This window comes from Heptranchias perlo, chromosome 33 (assembly GCF_035084215.1).
Source record: "Heptranchias perlo isolate sHepPer1 chromosome 33, sHepPer1.hap1, whole genome shotgun sequence".
NCBI classification, from domain to species: Eukaryota; Metazoa; Chordata; class Chondrichthyes; order Hexanchiformes; family Hexanchidae; genus Heptranchias; species Heptranchias perlo.
The window spans coordinates 3,907,744-3,913,769 of NC_090357.1; positions in this window are offsets into that span (position 1 = coordinate 3,907,744).

Sequence of the window (6,026 nt, forward strand, 5' to 3'; positions counted from 1 at the left end):
GTCGGGTGGATGCCAGTGTTGTAGCTGTACTGGAACAGCTTGGCTAGAGGCGCAGCTAGTTCTGGAGCACAAGTCTTCAGCACTACAGCTGGGATGTTGTCAGGGCCCATAGCCTTTGCTGTATCCAGTGCACTCAGCCGTTTCTTGATATCACGTGGAGAGTGTTAACCAATTTAAAAAGTTAACCTGTTTAAATGGGTTGATAACGCTGTTAAAATAATGAGAGTTAGATGGATGCGTTAAGCTTTTGTTTGCTAATTTCAGAAGCAGTAATTTTTTAGGCGGATAATATTTTTCCTCCTCTCCTGAAGGCGCTAACTGCTGCTAGGTTACAGACACAGAGGCTAATCTTCATGACTTCACCCAAGTAACCATTCTTCATGTGAGAGCCTCATATTGAGTGTTGGCAGGTTGTTTGACAGGAGAGGGTAAGAGTGGTGAGGGCCCACGCATGGGCAGACCCACGCCTGCACAGAGTCAGGCCTGGGCGGACTCACACCTGCACAGAGTCAGGCCTGGGCAGACTCACACCTGCACAGAGTCAGGCCTGGGCGGACCCACGCCTGCACAGAGTCAGGCCTGGGCGGACCCACGCCTGCACAGAGTCAGGCCTGGGCAGACCCACGCCTGGCTTGTGCAGAAACTGCGCACGGTTTTGGTCTCCTTACCTAAGGAAGGATATACTTGCCTTAGAGGCGGTCCAACAAAGGTTCACTAGATTGATTCCTGGGATGAGAGGGTTGTCCTATGATGAGAGATTGAGTAAAATGGGCCTATACTCTCTGGAGTTTAGAAGAATGAGTGGTGATTTCATTGAAAAATATCAGATCATTAGGGGGCTTGACAGGGTAGACGCTGAGAGGTTGTTTCCCCCGGCTGGAGAGTTTTGAACTAGGGGGCATAGTCTCAGGATAAGGGGTCGGCCAATTACGACTGAGATGAGGAGGAATTTCTTCACTCAGAGGATTGTGAATCTTTGGAATTCTCTACCCCAGAGGGCTGTGAAGGCTGAGTTGTTGAGTATATTCAAGGCCGAGATCGATAGATTTTTGGACTCTAAGGGAATTAAGGGATATGGGGATCAGGCAGGAAAGTGGAGTTGAGGTCGAAGATCAGCCATGATCTTATTGAATTGCGGAGCAGGCTCGCAGGGCCGTATGGCCTGCTCCTGCTCCTATTATGTTTCTTATATTTCTTATGTTTCTGGCTGGGCTTATGCCTGGATACACCCACACCTCATCTCAGAAACAGAGAATGAGTTAAAGCGTTCTGATTTATATAAGAATGCTGCGGGTGGAGCATAAAAAACATTGGTAAATAGTTGTTGCCCTGTTCTCATGGTTGGATAAAGGCATTAAGGAAGCTACTTCCACCTTATTTTTTTAATATACTGCCCCTGTCTGTGCTTCTCTGTTGGGTCAGGCACTCCAATATGAACTGTGCAGATTGGAACTCTATGTACAAAGAGTTTTAAAATACATTCACCACACCTTCACCACACGGACTGCAGCGGTTTGAGAAGGCGGCTCACCACCACCTTCTCAAGGGCAATTAGGGATGGGCAATAAATGCTGGCTTCACCAGCGACACCCACATCCCATGAACGAATAAAAAAAAACATTCATGTCCTAATTTTAAGTATTATTTTTGCAGAGAACCATCCTGATAAGCAATGTGCGACCCCACGGAACGATCAAGATCAAACTTGGTCAAATTATTGATGACATGGGGACATTGACAGGGACAGGGAAGGTATGAGTTTTTTAAAAATTTGTTCTCGGGATGTGGGTGTCGCTGGCAAGGCCGGCATTTATTACCCATCCCGTGTTGCCCTGAGCAGGTGGTGGTGGGCCTCCTTCTTGAGTCCGTGTGGCTAATGCTGCTCCAACAATGGTGTTAGCTAACGAATTACATAGAATTTACAGCACATAAACAGGCCATTTAGCTCAACTGGTCTGTGCCAGTGTTTATGCTCCACACGAGCCTCCTCCCACCCCTCTCCCTCTCACCCTTACTTATCTAGCTTCCCCTTAAATGCATCTTTGCTATTCGCCAGAGCTACTCCTTGTGGTAGCGAGTTCCACATTCTCACCACTCCCTGGGTAAAGAAGTTTCTCCCGAATTCCTTATTGGATTTATTATTGACTATCTTCTATTTATGAGCTCTAGTTTTGGTCTTCCCCCACAAGTGGAAGCTTCTTCGCTGCGGCTACCCTATCAAACTCTTTCATAATATTAAAGACCTCTATTAGGTCACCCCTCAACCTTCTCATTTCTATCGTAAAGAGCCCAAGCCTGTTCAGTTTTTCCTGATTGGTGTTACCTCTTTCAGGATTATAATTATAATCAGAATTCCAGGATTATAAACCCAGTGACAATGAAGGAATGGCAATATATGTCCAAGCCAGGATGGTATGTGACTTGGAAAAGAACTTGAAGGTGATGGTGTTGCTATGATCTTGCTTTGTTATTTAGGGACCAGCTGAACCTCTGCAGCTGTCTGTTCCCACAGGGAACAAATGAGTTTTGGAGAGTGAGGCAACCCTGGCAAGTAGAGACAAGAATATGGTCTCTAAATACTGAGTTGATATGCTTTGGGTGCTCGTGTCTGAATGGAGTGTCCACTGGCTCAGTGGTATTATTCCCACCTCTGAGGCAGAAGGGTTGGGTTGAGGCCACACTCCAAGTAGCATTGGCTCTGAATACTGGATTGACATCCATTGGGGGTACTAGCGTCCGATGGGTGCGGTTGCCCCCTCACCCTATTGTAAAGGGTAGGTGGGGCTCTTCAGCTTTGGCTGGAGCCTAACTAGATGATACACTGAAGATAAAAAGTGAGGAAGGCAACAACAACTTGCATTTATATGGCACCTTTAACGTAGTAAAACGTCCCAAGGTGCTTCACAGGAGTGATTATGAAACAAAATCTGACACCAAGCCACATAAGGAGATATTAGGACAGGTGATCAAAAGCTTGGTCAAAGACATAGGTTTTAAAAAACGTCTTAAAGGAGAGAGTAGAGAGGTGGAGAGGTTTCGGGAGGGAATTCCAGAGCTTAGGGCCTAAGCAGCTGAAGGCACAGCCGCCAATAGTGGAACGATTAAAATCGGGGCTGCGCACGAGGCCAGAATTGGAAGACCGCAGAGATCCCGGAGGATTGTAGGGCTGGAGGAGGTTACAGAGATAGAGGGGCGAGGCCACGGAGAGATTTGAAAACGAGGATGAGAATTTTAAAATTGAGGCGTTACCAGACAGGGAGCCAATGTGGGTCAGTGACAAAGGGGTGGCAGGTGAACAGGACGTGCAGCAGAGTTTTGGATGAGCTCAAGTTTATGGAGGGTGGAAGATGGGAGGCTGGCCAGGAGTGCATTGGAATAGCAACGGTCAACCACCTCATCTACTCTTTCCTAGTAAGTGGCTCAAGAATCTGGTGTGAGACTACAGTTGGGACCTGCCCTAACGCAGAACACAATGGATGGAGGGTAGGAATAAAGAGTCAAATGTTTTGATTAAGAGTGCATATTTTTATTCTAACTCAGTTTCAACTTTTGCTGAAGCATCACTTAACGTAATGGCTTAAAGCTGTAGTTTACAATTTATGTACAAAGAATTGACCATTTGTACGAACGCAGCAGATTCCAATGATAACCATCATCTTACTTTTGAAACTGACCCTTCAACATTTTGAATGTCCAGGATTGCTGATTTTACAGTTAGTTACACATTACCAGATGTCACTTACTGAAACAATTGTTCTTAAACAAATGCCAAAGTTTTAAAGGAACATATTATACATTTACACTGGTCGAGATACTGACAGTACTCTTTTAATATATAAAAAAACTTCATAGCATGTAAGTGATCCTCCCCTGAACCCTCATTCACACCATGAATTGCATCTGGAGCTGAGCAATTTTACTTGGTATGACTTAACTACAACATGCACCATTACATTGTACCAACATCTGTGGAAACAGCAATTGGAACAGAAATATTTAATTGAAGGGGGAATATTGAACGCTGGTATTTCACTCGCTGAGTCATGATATAACCATAGAACGCATAGGAGCCACTGCATAGAGAAAATATTCAAAATTGCAGCCAGGTGGATTCAATCCAGTTAAGGATTTCACCTGATTGATGCGATCAGGCTGTTCGATTAATATTTACTGTATTGACTGGTGCTACACTGCTGGCCTTTCACCTATATAAAAGTTTGAGGCACATTTGTCACACCTCAGGGGTCACACATGCAGGTTTATCACATTTTTTTAAAAGTATAAGGAAAGCCAGTCATTGGCTCCTAAGTGACCTCTGCAGTTAGTCAGTTATTAGACCTTGTAGTCATATACACCAGGTTACACAGAGCTCTCCACCTTTGCTGCAGCATTAATGCATTGTGCATTAGATGATATAATGTTCCTCTCCTTATAAAACACCATGTCCTCAGACATACTGTGAGCACTACTACTTGAGATCCACAAATTTATTCAAAAAGCAGCATTTTGCTTTTTGAAATTCAAAATACGGTAATTTTGTGTGCCTGTTCAAATATCACACATAGGGGAGAAGAGAAAAAATACGCCCCAGCGGCCAGGTCCCTGTGTGAATAAGCCAACTACACTATGACCTCACATGACGTACATTCCTCTCTCTCCCAACTCCCTCCACACCTGCGAGCATTTTAACTTTCTTGGTCACACACGTCAAAATCACAAATTCCGAGGCAGGGCTCTGATCCGAACTCTGCACGTTTCCCAATTAGTTTTGGTTCCCTCCAAAGCCGCAGTTCAGAGTCACAAGTTACTCCGCTTGACCACAAGAATCAGACTCAAGTCATAACATGGATCGTAAAATAACAGCCCGAGTAGTCTCTCCTTACCACTTCTGTATTAGATGATAAAGTGGTTAGGATGAAACTTTATTAAACTGCAAACAAGTCTCCAACAAGACAAAATCGAGGAGAAAGATAGTGCATACTTAGTTATACATCAAGAAAAGCTAGTTGGGAATATCTTACACAAAAATTGATAGATATTTGGGATAGATGACACATTGCACTCCAAGGGATTCAGATGCATTAGATATAAAGTAGTGTACATGGTTGGATTACATTACAGAGTAGTGACCCAGTGGATGGAATGACATCCAAAACCACAAGAGCAGTTTGTTATTTCTACCTTACTGTTTCGAGATACGATTGAACACGTTATCCTTTTACATCCACACAAGTGGAGTGAAGCCATCTTATTTTTGCCAAGTTTTTTGTTGCTGCAGTCAGCAGCACCAGTCACGGACTGACATAGGAACTGAAGAGACATCATACGATACATTTGAACTTTAAGTGGTATTGGGTTTTTATTTCATGAAGTAACTGATAACCAGGAAGGAGTTACAGAATAATTCTAATCAAAGGGTACAGAAACCATAATAGTAAAGCTCAACCATTACCTGAACCCAAAGACCATCACTCCTAGGTGCTTCACCTAAAAAAGAATTTAATTCTACTTTTTATATTTTCTTCCCCCGCCCCTTCTTCCCCGCCAAAGATGTTGACTCTTGCTGAGATATGGTTCCGGGTGCCGAGTACCTCACCCAAGTGCACGTGCACATGTAAGCCTAGACAAGGAGTGTCAACACGTGACTCAATTGTGCGGGAGTATCACAGCCAAACACAATGTTGTCCTCAGCCAACATTCACAGATGAATACTAAGCAGCTCAGGTCACTTAATAATCAGGAGCAGAGCCCCTGGCTGATCTTTCTTGTCCCTCTCTAGCTCCCAAAACTACGGCTGGAGCTCCATATGGTTTTATTTGGATTTGGTTCATTTCATATGCAGGCAGCAAATGCTATTGTGGGAGCCAATTGTGTTGATAACTGTAGAATCAAACAGTGCTGCCAGGCTGTAGAGAAAAAGCTAAAGATAGGAAAGGTCTCTGCCCAACATACATTCTGACAGACTGTATTAATCAGTTACACCACTAAAAGAAAGTTATGCATTTATATAGCGCCTTTCACGACCT